This window comes from Macrotis lagotis, chromosome 5 (genome assembly GCF_037893015.1).
Source record: "Macrotis lagotis isolate mMagLag1 chromosome 5, bilby.v1.9.chrom.fasta, whole genome shotgun sequence".
In the NCBI taxonomy this organism is placed as follows: domain Eukaryota; kingdom Metazoa; phylum Chordata; class Mammalia; order Peramelemorphia; family Peramelidae; genus Macrotis; species Macrotis lagotis.
This window is the reverse complement of record NC_133662.1, coordinates 196,279,884-196,295,708: the sequence shown is the minus strand read 5'-3', so window position 1 is coordinate 196,295,708 and position 15,825 is coordinate 196,279,884. Positions and strand designations below refer to the sequence as shown.

General features: G+C 38.3%; 1 pseudogene; it reads right to left on the bottom strand.

Annotated features, from left to right (window-relative positions):
* Window positions 1-5,030: 5,030 nt before the first annotated feature.
* Window positions 5,031-5,123, bottom strand: LOC141490298 (U6 spliceosomal RNA; annotated as a pseudogene).
* Between the last annotated feature and the right edge of the window lie 10,702 nt (window positions 5,124-15,825).

Here is a 15,825-nt window from a genome sequence, read left to right as displayed (position 1 = left end):
GAGTTTAAATGAGGACCAAAGCTTATTGTTTTCAATTTTTTTTAGTTTTTTTTTGCAAGGCAATGGGGTTAAGTGGCTTGCCCAAGGCCACACAGCTAGGTAATTATTAAGAGTCTGAGGTCAGATTTGAACTCAGGTACTCCTGACTCCAGGGCTGGTGCTTTATCCACTGTGCCACCTAGCCGCCCCTGTTTTCAATTTTTTAAAAGTTGTCTTATGTTTTATATAATTTTGTCATTTCTGATGTTTTCTTTCTCCTTTTTGGATCTGGTTCTCTCAGAACATGTTCAATTTTGATCTATACTCATCATGGTTGCAAATGTAAAGCCTATATCAGATTGTCTTCTGTTGCAGGGAGAGGGAAGGTAAGGGAGGGAGGGAGAAAAATTGTAAGACTCAAAACCTTACCCAAAAAAGTGATTAGTAGAAATTTCCACTATATGTAATTGGAAAAAAAAATAAAATATTTATATAATAATAAAAAAAAGAAATTTGCTTGAGTTTCAGAGACATTATATAATTTCTCCAAGATAGCACAAGCAAGTTTCAAAAGCAGAATTTGAACTTATTACTTGTTCCAGATCTAGTTCTTATTCCCTTCTGCCATAATACTTATCGCTTTTTTTTTTATATGAGAGAGTAGGTTCTGTTCTGTCTGCCACATAGGATTGTTAGAATAAAAATGGGTAATGTACATAAGAGTGTCATTAGAGAGCATTAAAGGTCCTCAGAGAGCATATAGTCCAAATGGCTTATTTTATAGCTAAGGAAATAGAGACCTGGAGAGGTGAAGGGATGAATAAACACAATTAAATGAGTGAAAAGCAGAGCCAGGAGTCAAAACTAGCTCCTAGACTACTACCATATGTTCTTTTTTCCTCTTTTAATTTAATTTTTTTCTTAATTACATGTAAAAAAAGTTACATTATTTTTTTTAAGGAAAGATTTTATTTATTTTGAGTTTTACAATTTTTCCCCCATCTTACTTCCCACCCCCCCACAGAAGGCAGTCTGTTAGTCTTTACATTGTTTCCTCAGTATACATTGATCTCAGTTGAATGTGATGAGAGAGACATCATATTCTTAAGGAAGAAAAATAAAGTATATGAGACAGCAGCATTACATAATAAGATAATGGGATTCCCCCCCCCCCCCCCAAATTGAAGGTAATAGTCTTTGGTCTTTGTTCAAACTCCACAATTCTTTCTCTGGATACAGATGAATCACAGATACCCCCAAATTGTCCCTGGTTGTTGCATTGAAGGGATAAGTAAGTCCATCAAGGTTGATCATCACCCCCATGTTGCTGTTAGGGTGTATAACATTTTTCTGGTTCTGCTTATCTCACTCAGCATCAGTTCATGCAAATTCTCAGGATTGTTTTTTGATCATATCACAGTTAATTTATACCCACATAGCCTTGTCAGGTACCCTCATTACAACCATCCCAATATAAACACAACCCTTAAGAGTTAAAAGTTTGCTCAAATCACAGTTAATTTCTACCCACAGCCTCTAAGTATATTCCTTTCTTTTTTTTAATATTTAATATTTATTCTCATTTTGTACAAATGTTTTTTATACATTAATAAAATATTCTTGTTTAAGAGTAAACAAAATACCCCTCCCCCCAAAATATAGACTCACTTGAGCGATAAAGTAAAGGGGAGAGAAAAAAATTAAAATAAAAAAATAATAGTAATAATTGTAGGTATGGCGAGGTGGTGCAATGGACGGAGCACCAGCCCTGGAGCCAGGAGCACCTGAGCTCATATCTAGCCCCATACACCGAACAATCACCCAGCCATGTGACATGCAAGCTGCCCCAACTCCACTGCCCTGCAAAAACCAAAAAAAAAAAAGATCCAAAATAAAATAAAATACTAATAATAGTAGGGGTGGCTGGGTGGCAGACAAAGCATTGGCCCTTGAGCTAGGAGCACCTGGGTCCAAATCCGGCCTCAGAAACCCAATGATCACCCTGCCGTGGTGTGGCCCCAGGCAGGCCACCCAGCCCCATTTGCCCTGACCCCCCCAAAATAATAATAATAATAATAATAATAATAATAATAATAATAATAATAATAATAATAATAATAATAATAAATGAGCTTCAGTCTGTGTTCCAACACCACCAACTCTGTTGTGGGTGGATCACATTCTTTATGATAAATCCATCGCAAAAGTTACTTCTGTATTTTTCCAACATTGCCATTGCTGATTGCAACTCCCTCCTTTTTTATTTCTCTACTACCATGGACTATATTTTCTCTCTCCTTTCACTGACTCTGCTGTAGGGTATCTGAGTGGCGTGGCAGACAGATCCCTGGTCCTGGGGCCAAGAGCCCTGAGCGCCCCCTACCACCCCTTAGGCCCAGCATCCACCTGGCCCCATGGTCCTGGACAGGCCTTCCAATCCCAGCCCCGTGCAAGAAGCAAAAAAGAAAATGTGTTATATCTGACCACTCTCCCCCTATGGTCCATCCTCTCCTCCATCACTCACATCCCTCCCTTCCCCCTGTCCCCCCCTTTTCTTCTTACTCCAGGTGCCTATACCCCATTAAATATATATGCTGTTTCCTCTCCTAGCCACCTCTGATGAAAGCGAAGATTCCTTCATTCCCCCTTGCCTTCCCCCCTTCCATATCATTGCAATAGCTCATTGTAATAAAGAAAAATCTTATTATATGAGATATCTTGGCCTATTCCCCCCCCTTCTTTTTCTTTCTCCCATTACATTTCCCTTTTTTCTATTGACTCCATTTTACACCATATTTCATCTTCAAATTCAGCTTTCTCCTGTGCTTCAACTATAAAAGCTCCTTCTACCTGCTCTATTAACTGAGAAGGTTCATATGAGTATTATCAGTGTCATTTTTCTATGCAGGAATACATGCAGTTCATCATTAAGTCCCTCATATTTTCCCCTTCTCCTCTAATCTCTATGCTTCACCTGAGTCCTGTATTTGAACATCAAACTTTCTGTTCAGCTCTGCCATTCCAACAGGAACATTTGAAATTCCCCTGGTTCATTGAAAGTCCATCTTTTTCCCCTGGAAGAGGACATTCATTTTTGCTGGGTAGTTGATTCTCAGTTGCATTCCAAGCTCTTTTGCCTTCTGGTATATCATATTCCAAGCCCTACAAGCTTTTAATGTAGTTGCTGCTAAGTCCTGTGTGATCCTGACTGCAGCTCCACAATATTTGAATTGTGTCCCTCTGGCTGCTTGTAATATTTTCTCTTTGACTTGGGGGTTCTGGAACTTGGCTATAATATTCCTAGGGGTTGGTTTTTTGGGATCTCTTTCTCAGGGGGATTGGTGGATTCTCTCCATTTCTATTTTTCCCTCTGCTTCTAGGATATCAGGGCAATTTTCCTGTAGTAATTCTTTGAAAATGATGTCAAGGCTCTTTTCCTGATCATGACTTTCAGGTATTCCAATAATTTTTAAATTATCTTTCCTAAATCTGTTTTCCATATCAGTTATTTTTTTAATGAGATGTTTCACATTTTCTTCTAATTTTTCATTTTTTTGGTTTTGAAGTAATGACTTCTGATTTCTCATAAATTCATCAATCTCCCTGAGTTCTATTCTTTGTCTGAAGGATTTGTTTTCCTCAGAGAGTTTTCTTATCTCTTTTTCCATCTGGCCAATTTTGCTTTTTAAGGCATTCTTCTCCTCAATAACTTTTTGAACTGTTTTATCCATTTGACCTAAGCTGGTTTTTAGCATGCTATATTCTTCAGCATTTTTTTGGATTTCCTTGACTAGGCTGCTGACTTCATTTTCATGTTTTTCCTGCATCTCTCTCATTTCTTTTCCCAGTTTTTCTTCTAACTTCCTCATTTGATTTTCAAAGTCTTTTTTTGAGCTCTGTCATAGCCTGAGCCCAATTTCTATTTTTCTTGGAGTCTTTAGATGCAGGAGCTTGTGTTTCCTCATCTTCAGGCTGAGTTTATTGATCCTTCTTGGGATCATAGATAATGTATTTCTCAATGGTGTTCCTCGGTCAGCTAGGTGGTGCAGTAGATAGAGCACCAGCCTTGGAGTCAGGAGTACTTGAGTTCAAATCCGACCTCAGACACTTAATAATTACCTAGCTGTGTGGCCTTGGGCAAGCCACTTAACCCCATTGCCTTGCAAAAACCTAGAAAGAAAAAAAAACACCTTGTAAATAAAAATCAATGGTGTTCCTCTTTTTTCTCTCTGCTTGCTCATTTTCCCAGCCTAAGCCTGTTTTGGGGGTGCTTCCTGAGCTTTTGGGACACTCCCACAAGGGTCTTAGTGTATGAGGCTTTTCCCTCCCTCCTGGTCTGTGAATGACCATATACGCCCCCCTCTGCTACAGGGCTGAGGTGGGGGGCCCCTGCTGTTCTATGGGGGGCGGGCCTAGACTGTAAGCAGGATCTGAATGTGGTCGGAATCCCAGAGTCCTGTTCCAGGGGCAGAGGACAGAGCTCCGCAGTCTCTCTCTCTCTTCACTCCCTTCCCTAGGTTCAATGGGTTCATGCCCTGGGGGCTCCTGCTTACCGGCTCTGCCTGCTTCTGTTCCTGAATCTGGGCTGAGGTGGCCCTGTGGCTTGCTGTGTGCCCTGAGGGCTGGCCTTCATGTGCTCTCTCTGTCAGAGGTCTCCCCCACTGTTCCCCCAATTTGTGCTCGGTGCTCCCCGGGGAGTAGCTCAGGATACTCCCCTGCTGCTCTGAGCCTCTTCCAGCTCCCTGGGGCTGCCTCTGGGAGGCTGAAGTTTTTTTGCTCTGGCAGGCCACCCCTCTGGCGGGCTGCCCCTCCAACCCTGGGGAGCAGAGCCTTTCTGCTCTTTTCCAGGTTACCTTGAGTAGGAGAGCTGCCTCACTGGGTCCCTCTGTAGGTTCTGTCTCTCGAAAGTTTAGTTAAAGTCCTTAGTTTTGAAGATTTATGAGAGAGCGCCTAAGACAGGATCTGCTCTTGTCACCATCTTGGCTCTGCCCCCCATTATTTTTCAAAATTTGGAGTTCTCCCACCTCTCTCCCTTTTTTGAGAAGGCAAACAAAAACATGGAACACTTCACAAATCTGCATGTCATCCTTATAAAAAGATCATGCTAATCTTTGAATTTTTCCACTTTTAGTATTTGTGGCCACCAAAGTGAGAATTCCTGTTTACATCTTAAACTAAATATATACAAAACTAAACATAATATCTTTTCTTTTCAACCCTATCTCTCCTACTGCTCATATCTTGCCTATTACTGTAGAGAGCACCATCATCCTCCCAGTCCCCCAGACTCACATCCTAGGTGTCATCCGGGGACTCCTCTCTATCCCTCTTCCTTCCCTTCTTCATATTCAATTGGCTGTCAAGTTTTCTTGATTTCATCTTTGCAACATCTCTTGAATATGTCCCATTCTCTCCTTTGTCATTGATACCATTCTGATGGAGGTCTTCATCAACCCATAGGTAAACTATTACAACACTCATTCATCCTCCATTCAGTCACCAAAATGATTTTTCCAAACTCAGATCTGACCATATCACCCCCACTCCCCAATCAATAAACTCCAGTGCCTCCCTGTTGCCTCCAGGACCAATGCTGTTTGACATTCAAAGCCTTTCATAACTTAGCTCCCTTGAACCATTTATACATATAATTTCCTCACATATGCTCCTTGATCCAATGACACTCTCCTCCTGCTATTCCATAAAAAAGTTGCTTCATCTTTCATCTCTGGGTATTTTCTTGGGTTATCCTCTATGCTTGGAATGAGGGTGAATGCTCACCAATTCAAGGAACCTCCTGATGTCCTTGACTTCCTTTAATTCCCAAATAAAATCCATATATTTTACAGGAAGCTTTTTTCCTTTTTTTCCTTAATTATAGTACCTTTCTCAATTAATTATTTCCAATTTATCCTATATTTAACTTTGCATCTATTTGTTTTCATTTTGTCTCTCTCAGATGAAAACTCCTTTAGGGTAGCGACTATCTTTTTGCCTTTTTTTTTCTAACCTAAACCCTTGGTACACCATAGTAGGTACTTAATAAATATTTATTGATGGATTAATATAGAAAATATAAAAACTTCTCCTAACAATGTGCTTAGCAGACTGGAACTAGTTATATAGCATTTATTCATACTTAATTCTCTCCATTTTAGGACATTATCACTCTCCTGGAGTCAGAAGCCCTAGGCTCTTCCACTTGAGGAACTTGCATCAGTATGGTTTTTGATCTATTATGTGCTTTTACTTGTCCCCTTTAGGCTAGCCACCAGAGCTACATTAAAGTGGAATGATCTACCTTGGTGGGCAATCAGTTCCTCCTCAGGAGGCCCAAGGACCTGTTGTCAGATATGTTGCAGAGACATGTCTTGATCAGATATAGGTTAGAATCGACAGTCTCTTAGGTTCTTTTCAAGGCTGAGATTCAGTGATCCAATTCACTAGACAATTTTAAATCCCCTTGTAAAGATGGACTATATTTTCTTGCTTCTGTGTCCTTCACTGTAGCTAGCATGGGAATAATTCAATAAATATAGAACTCTATACTGAATTTTTGTTTGGATAGACACAAATAAGCCAAACAAACCTCACTGGGGACAATTTGAATTCTTCATTTAACATAGATGCAGAGCTATTCATTCAATTAATGATTGATCAATTCAATAACCAATTCAAGGCATAGGAGAACAATAGTTATTGCCTATGTGAAATATGTAATGGGGCTGATGAACTGGAGTCTAGGTAAAACAATTCTATGTTTAACAAGTTTCACCCTTGATACTTACCTTGGTTTTTGAATTAGTTATGTAGGGATGCACATTAATTATTGATGGCCAAAATGATGAGGTGATCTTGACCCTAATTTTAGTCAGTGTTCATAAACACTTGTTTTTTTTTTCAGTATATGAGAAGATTCTTAATACTTATATGTCCTTTCCCTCTCTGGCCTCAATTTCTTCCATTATAAATTCAGGTGATTGAACCAGATTCTCTAAATTCTCTTTCATTTTGAAGTCTGTTATTCTAGGATCCCATGACTAAAAATTAAAACCTGACCTCAAACTCTAGCTCTGTTCCCTAAAATCTTTGAGAGTTTTTTTTGCAACTTGCTTCTTGTCCCTGGCCCTCAATATCCTAGTCTATAAAAGGAGGATGATGAACTAGATTACCTGCAAAATACCATAATCCTATGAATAGTGGATTTGCATCAATATAGCACTTTAAAGTTTGCAAAATGCTCTTTTGAGCCTCACAATAACTCTGGGAGGTAAATATTGTTATTATATTTATTTTTCAACTGAGGAAACTGAGTCAAACAGAAGTTAAATGACTTCCTAAAGGCCACATAGTGCCTGAGGTTTAGTTGAGCTTTACTTAAGTGTTGTTAAGCTTTTTCTAAAAATGAAACCTTCACAGGATCAGGGCTATCTTTCTATATATTATATTTTTTCTCCTGTGAAATTATGAATAAAAATAAAAGTCTTTACATATAAAATAATAGTGACTTACCTGGAAAATGATTCCAATTTGGTGGCACATTGGGTCCATCTCAGGACCTGAAGTTAGGGACATTTCAGTTCATATCTGATGTTAGATGTTTTCTTGGGCAAGTCACTTAACCCTATTTGCCTCAGTTTCTTCAACTTTAAAATGAACTGGAGAAGGAAATGGCAGATCAATTATCTTTGTCAAGAAAACCCCAAATAGGGTCATGAAGAGTGACAAGGCCAAAACAACTAATTGATAAACAATAGTGAAAGTTTCCAAAGAAGTGGTTTGGAGTCATGGATCATAGAAACCTAAGGTTAGAAAGGACTTTGGAAATCAATCAATCAATCAATCAATCAGGAAGCATTTATTAAGTATCTATCATGTATGTTTCATGTAGGATTATAGATGCTGAGGATACAAACAGGTCAGATCATTGAATAGACAAGGAAATCAATGTCCTGAGAGGAGACATTCTTTGCTCAGGGTAGCATGGCTAGTAGACCATAGGATCATAGATTTGGAGATAGAAGGTACCTTAGAGGTCATTTAGTTCAATCCCCCATTTCAAAGTTTAGGAAACTGGGGTCAAGAGAAGTTCAAGATCTGGAATAATGTCCCAATTCCATTGACTCCCAATTTTTTTACTTTCTTTTTTGTTTTTCACATTCTTTTTATTGAACCAGAGTGGACAGAATTGTAATTAGAATCCAGGTTCCTGAATGCCTAAATTCCTGATTGTTCAAGTTTTGAGAAACTTTAACCTTTCATGATTTTCATAGAAATAATTCCTATCCCTTACAAAAACTATCATACTCCATCCAAAATATTTTTTCTAACCATAGTTTACCAATCAAACTCTGACTTATTTGGAGTCAGAAAGATGTGGATTCAAATAGTGTCTCAGATACAAATTAACTAGATGACCTTGGGTGAGTCTCTTGACTTCTCTACTCCACAGTTTTCTCATGTATAAAATGTGGGAGTCAGACTCACTGAGTTTTAAGATCCATTCCAGATCTAGATCTTTGTTTTTCTTGATATCTCCCTGTTGCCCTTCATGTCCTTTTTCCTTTATCTTTTGCACCTGCAGATAGCCCATGAGTGAGAAGCCTGGGAGAACTTTTAAACAGAAGGATGTGAGTGAACCCCCATTTGCCATATTCTTCATCACTATTTCCCTCTAAGGATTCCTTTCCCTGGCTTTGCTTGCCACCTGCCTTTCCGCTCCTCTCTGGAAAACTGTGTTTGGGCTCCAGTGCTTTCCAGGATTTTCCCTCCCCTTGTGCATTGACTGTAAGCAAATGTTTAAGTTTTGGAGTTGAAAGGTTCCCCATTCAGATCAGCCCATTTACAATGAAACGCATCCATCAGGTGGATCAGTTGGAGGGAACAGGAGGAAGAAGCAGTCTCTCTCTGGTGCATTTGAGCCAAGCCATATTGGCTGGAGGAAATGCAGCATTCAGGAGTCTCACTCTGGGGGGAAACCCAGCAAAGAAATATCATTCCAAATATACAGCAGTCATCTCTGCCCAGATTGACTGTGAAAAACCTTTCTTTCACTGCAGCAATCCATGTAGACTATGAATTATTTTATTGAGACACATTTAATGCTTTCCTGTTGGAAAATGAGGAACTTATTAATTATTTTGACTTTAAAATAATTAAATCAGACTCTGTCAGGTTGACATGGTTTTGCTCTGCAGGCAACTAGAATCTTTCGGAGCTGTGAAGCATTTTTTCTAATCCCATATGCTTGGCTACAGGTGAGCCAGTTGGTAAATGTGTGACACCTTTTAATTACACTTCATCACAAGCTGGAACTTGTCTGATGGCTTACTTTATCATTTACTGTGCTTTCATGCAAATCAAATCAGGGTGAAATTGGGGTCCCTGGGAAGTAGGGTTTCTGAGTTTTCACTCTTTTATGATATGTTGTAGGTTCAGACCTTGTTTCCTTCTGGCACTTTCAAGGAGAGTGACTCGATTCTTTTGGATGTCAAGAGTAAGGGGACAGATAAGGATGGCTACTGATTCACAGCTAAAACTTAGAACAGTGTTTTGAAGCAGACCCCAAGAAAGGAATGGTAAGTGGGTAGGTGGATGGTCAGGGAGATATGTAAACTTATATGTCTTCCCTTGCTCACTCCCCTTCAATCCTCATTCCTCTGCCTGCCTTTGCCATAAACCAGAATGTAAATTCTAGAATCATAGAATTTCAGAATTTGAAGGGATATTGAGCCTGACCTGTAAAAGAAAACTATCTATTCTACATATGTACCGAAGTATCCAAAGGAAGGAAAATAAACTTGTAGTGGAAAGTAATATCAAAGCAATTCATTTCAACAAACGTTTCAATGTTGATTATGAGCAAGCCATGTAAAAAAAAAAACACAGGAAAATAAGTTGTTCTTGTCTTCAAAGAGCGTGTATTTTACCAGGAGGGTAAATTTGTATTTAGATAATTATAAAACAACTTTGAGAGGGAGGGAGAACTAATTAAAGGGACCACAAAAGGCCTCAAACACAATTTAGAACATACTTGATTATTAATAATTGTTTTGCAGTTTGAATTGAAAAGATATATAGATAAGTCTGCACAACTGCCAAAGTTCTTCAAAGAATGTATCTTGAAATGAATTCAGTAATTTTGAAATTCCCTTTCCTAGTACTGTGATTCTTAAGTCTCCCCAGCTCAGTAAACTACATTGGTTCTCTATTAGCCCTATGATCAAATATATATATATATATAAAATCCTTTGGCTAATTAAAGTCCTTTAAAAACTGACCTCATATTCTTCTCTTAATCTTATTACCCTTTTTCTCCCTTCATGTTCTCTATGACACAGCTAGAAAACCAACCATGAAGTTAAAAAAAATATTGGAAGAAGGAAAGTTACAAGAAAAAGGCAAAGTTTGGAAAAACCATCTCAAACCCCATGACTTTTAGAGAATTATATACCAGAACTGTAAATCCCAGAATCTTAGAATTTCAGAATTTGAAGGGACATTGAGCCTGACCTGTAAAAGAAAACTATTCTACATATGTACCCAAATATCCAAAGGAAGGAAAACAAACTTGTAATGGAAAGGAAGTAAATGAAAACTATTCTACATGTAATACATTTTTTGAATATTTGAAGGGAAGTAAATGAAAACTATTCTACATGTAATACATCCACCAAATGGTCATCCACTCTTTGCCTGAAAATGGGTTCTGGCATGCCCATAGGAACTTAATAAATGCTTGAGGAAAGGAACAACAGAATATTTTCAGAGAAAGTAACCTCCCAAAGCAACCAGTCCTACGCTGGGATAGTTCTAATTGTTAGGAAAATTTTCCTAATATCAAAGCTAAATTTGCCTCTAACTTTTACCAGGTGCTTCCTGTTCTGCTTTTTTTTTGGGGGGGGGGGGGTCAAGCAGAACAGATAAGATTCCTTGTCCATGGGACAGCCTTTCAAATTCTTGAAAGCACTGTTATTTACCTTCCTTTCTCCCAGCCCACATCTTTCCTCTTTCAGGCTAAGCATCCTTATCCTAATTTGGTCTGAACTTGAGACCTTTCACTATCCTGATTGCTCTCCTTTGGATGATCTCTAGTTTTGTTTTGAAATCTCATCCCAAGAATGAATGCCTAGCTTCCCAACAACATCTGGTGCTGTTTTTTCCCTAGAAACTGCAAGTCTAGAGTCTTACTCTAGTCTTAAAAAAATCTCCCTGAGTATAATCCCTTAATCATCTTAACATACCTGAAAACTTCAGTTTCCTTCTCGATTCCCCCCAAGTTAATATCAGGATCCCAACACATCTTTTATTTCCTGAAATGTTAAAAAGAAATTGGCAGTCAGACAGTCCATGTCTACAGAGAACTGCCCTATATGCACCTGTCAAATTCAGTACCCCCTCTTCTGTTCAGAAGGTGGGCAGCCCAGCTCTAGTGGCTGCTAAGCTAACCTTGGTTTACATTCTGAAACTCTTCAAAAGACATGGTTGTCTGGAGAGTGACATCTCTTTTTATGTTTATCTTGGGCAGGCTGACATTTAGTGTTCTACCTGCCTGCTCTATGGATATATGCATTCATGGCTTTCATAATTGCTACGTATTTGTCCTGCTGAACTGTAGCTTTCCATCTCAGCCCGAGACTTGGAGAGCTCAAGGACAGCTTTGAATTGAACACATCATGTAATAGGCAAAAAATCAAGAGAAGGGGGGAAAAAAGACATGTAATTTCAGTGAGGGGGAAAATAGGCACTTGCAATGAAATTAAATGTTTGGTGGTTTTCGTTTGGCCCCTAGTGGATAATTCTCATTGTCACATTGAATTGGTAGGCTTTGCTTAAGCAAGAGCCAGAACTGAATGACCCTGGAGACAAAATTACCTTGTAGCTTTGGAAATGGAGTTTGCTTCAAGCCAAAATTGAGATGAATTTGTGGTATATTGACAGAAAGCTTGGAAACATTTGCCCACTTGGTACCAGGATTACAGATAAATACAGAAGCCAGATGCAGAAAATGAATCCTCTTCTCATCCATTAATTTTTAAAAAAAATTCATTAAAAATTTTTACCCATGTTCCATAACAAATGTGCTCTGGTCTTCTCTTTGTTGCCTTCGACTGATGCCTTTGCGCATAGGAGCAGGAGTACTGTTAATAGCAAGCCAGGTGTTTCCATTACCCGCCAGTGCTGTCCTTGGGATGATGAGAAGGTTTCCACAAACACCCAGTACATGGCAGCTTCCACAGCAGCCCTGTGATGCCTGTCATCTTTTTACCCCAATGAAAATGATGCCATTTGCTTGTGATTATAGACTCCTATTGATTTCCAATTTTCACCAGACATGTTCAAGTCCCTTGGGCTCTGGGTGCTTGTAGATTCTTATCAGTCTTGCAGTGAAGAAACAATGCGGTAATATAATTGGCACCATGTAGCAATAAGAGACTCCTGTTCTACTTTCAATTTGGTCCTTTATTGCAATTTCTTGACAGCGGATTTCTTTTTTTTCCCCCCTAGTGCTAATGGGCTCTAAGAAGGTTCTCAAGAACCAAGTTAAACTTTTCAAAGGAGAAAGTGTCTCTCTGCCTTTCAAAAATCAACACAATACAAGCCTGGATCCCACTGTGCCACTGTTTTCCCCTCCCCCTACTTTACTGTAGAATATATTGGCTTCTAATTCCCTGTTGAGGAATTCAACGTATTGCCAGGACAGTTGCCAGTCCCAGCTCTGTTAATAAAGTGAATTGTATGCAGCCCAGGAATGTTTATTTTAAGTATCAAAGTTCCATACAAATAAATGGTTCTGAGCTGGTATCAAAAAGTCATTTGTATAAAGCAGATGCCACACAATCTCCTATGTAAAACATCTTTTTTTCCCCATCATTCTGAGAACAGCTTAGCAAGGTTTACACTTGATCAGGAGTAATCATAATGAGAATCACGATAACATCTAGCATACATAAGGTCTGCAATCTGCTTTCCATGTTATTGCATATGATTCTTGTACAACCCTGAGCAGTAGATACTATTGTTATCATCCATACACATAGGTAACATATAGGTAGACAGAGGTTAAGTGACTTTCCCAAGGTCACACAGATAGACTGAGGCAAGATTCAACTTCAGGTCTTCCTGTCTCCACTTCCAGCATTGTGTCACTTTTCCCCTACTACTATTAACATAGATCTAATTTTACCACCTCAGATTATAGGATCCTGTGTGTAGGGCTATGCAAATTAAGTAAATCAAGATTCTGAGGAAAATAAACTGGTTACATTTCAATTTAATTCAAGTAAAAAAATATTAAACACTGACTTGTGCTAGGTGAAAACAGTGTGGTGCAGTAGATGTCAGATCTCATCTTGAAGTCTGGAAGAAAGACGTAGCCACAAGTCATCATCCTGGATATGGATGGACAGGAACTGGTTCAGTTTTGTTTTTGTTTTTCAGATTCTAGCACAATGATTGGTAGACTCTTTTTAATTTTTTTCGTTTTTTTGCAAGGCAGTGGGGTTAAGTGACTTGCCCAAAGTCACACAGCTAGGTAATTATTAAGTACCTGAGGCTAGATTTGAACTCAGGTCCTCCTGACTCCAAGGTTAGCACTGGCTCGATCCACTGTGCTGGTAGACTTTTAATAGTGGCAAATGGTAGGTTCTAACTAAATACATGCTGAATTGAATTGAGTTTCTACACTGAGAGTTCTCCTCATTAATAATGTCATAGAGTGGAACAAAATACAAAAACCAAAAGAACAGGAATAGAACTTTGCTAAATGTGGGGGACACAAAGGACCCCCATATAATAGTCATGTCCTCAAGGATCTTTCCTTCCATACCTCAAATTCTCTTTGAAGAGTTGGAAGATTTAATGGACTGAGGAAGATGACCTTGATGAGACAGTCATTTTTTACTGTTTATTTATCTGTGGCTGTTACAAACTACTAGTCTTGCAAGTATCCCTTCCAGTGACATTTGATGTTGACCTGAATCTTCAAAGATAGTTTTTCCTCCTTTTTTTCTAAATAAATGCTCTACTGAGGACACTCCACCTGCATATTGTTCCTAAAGATATCTGGGTGGCACAGTCTATAGAGCACTGGTTCTGGAAAAAGAAAGAACTGAATTTAAATCTGGTCTCACTTATTTAAAAGTCATTTAATCTCTCCGCCTCAGTTTTTTAATTTGTAAAATGGGGATACTAATAAGCATCTATCTCCCAGGACTGCTGTGAGGATTAAGTGAGATAATATTTATACAGAGCTCAGCACAGTGTCTGGAATATAGGAGATGCTTGATAAATGATTGTTTCCTTCCTTCTTTCCCATTATATCTGTAAAATGGGGATAATAATTACATCTACCACCTGGGGTTATTTTAATGAGCTGATATATGTAATGTGTTTATAAGCCTAAAATTGTCATATAAACATGAGTTATTGCTTCCTTTTTTCCCCTCCATACCATCTAAATTGGGTGCTCTTAATGTATTTTATGTTATAGACCCCTCTGGTAGTTCGGTGAAGTCTATGAGTAGACTGCTTCTCAAAAGAATGTTTTTTAATGTGCAAAATAAAACTCAAAGGATTACTAAGAAAGGCAATTCTACTGAAATACAGTTATCAAAATATTTAAAAAACAAACCAACCAACAGGCCCTAAATTGAGAATCTGCAATAAAAGAACCTTTCCTCCCATATACAAACTCCAGTATTCCTCTACATTCTGATCTTAAAAAAACAAAAATAAAAACAAAACCTTCTGGGTTTTCATGCTGAGGGACACAAGTGAGATGATGTATTCAGTTCTGCATGTACTCTTTATTTTTACCTTCTGATCATTCTACTGAGAACTAGATTTTACTGGAGTCCCCAAGGTAATGGGGCCTGGTGACTAATCCACTGAGCCATGCAAACCCCATCTGCTACTCACTTTGACATTTTAATAATATCCCATTTGAACCTTTGTTCAATTTTGCTTTGTGTGTTGCATCTTTGTCTTAACATTACAGCTGAAATAATTTACAATAATGAAGACTATCAAATATCACTAATTAAAACATGCAGAGCAGTTTCAAACATTTAGACTCCCTGTACTTTACACCGGGAAACAAACCCACTCAAATTTGCCAGTGGATCCCCAAACCACCTTTTCATTCTAATTCTTCGACCAGGTGTATTGAGTAGAGAACTGCATAAAAATCATGAAATGAAGGCCATTCTCTGTTTTGCTTCCATATGCCCAACCCCCAAGATTATATTTATGCATATGAAAAAATGCAAAATGGTCTTTTGCTAAACTATTAATCAGAGGATTTCAGGACATCATGAAATAGAACAAGATGTTGCTAATGGTGGAAGTAATGGGGAATGCTAACTTAGTTTGTTCTACAAATGTGTGATTTCCTTAAATGAAGATAGATGATGATCTTATATTTACATACATAAATTGTATATATTTTTCAGGCTTTTAACATATTGTGCATGTTACCCTCTGGGACTCTGTTGTATGCAGCATATGTCACAGTCAAGGACTTATTAATTGTTACTGATTGATTTATAAAGCTTTTTTTCACTGATACAAAGGTGCTGTGGAATGTTATGGGGGGAAGCTACAAAGAACCGTAGTGAAGCTTTTACTGGGTGAACAATAGGACTGTACTTTGAGGCAAGGTTTATTGAGTGGAATCTTAGAGGGAGGTTAAATAGACAGAAGTCCTATAATATACCTATATTTTTGTAGAAGATAAAGACAACAAAATCAAGGGTAAGTATGTACAGACTGTTAAGTTAAAAGAAGAAATTTAAACCTAAGCCAAGTTGTAAAGAAATGTACAAGTCCAAATATGAAAAAGTATTT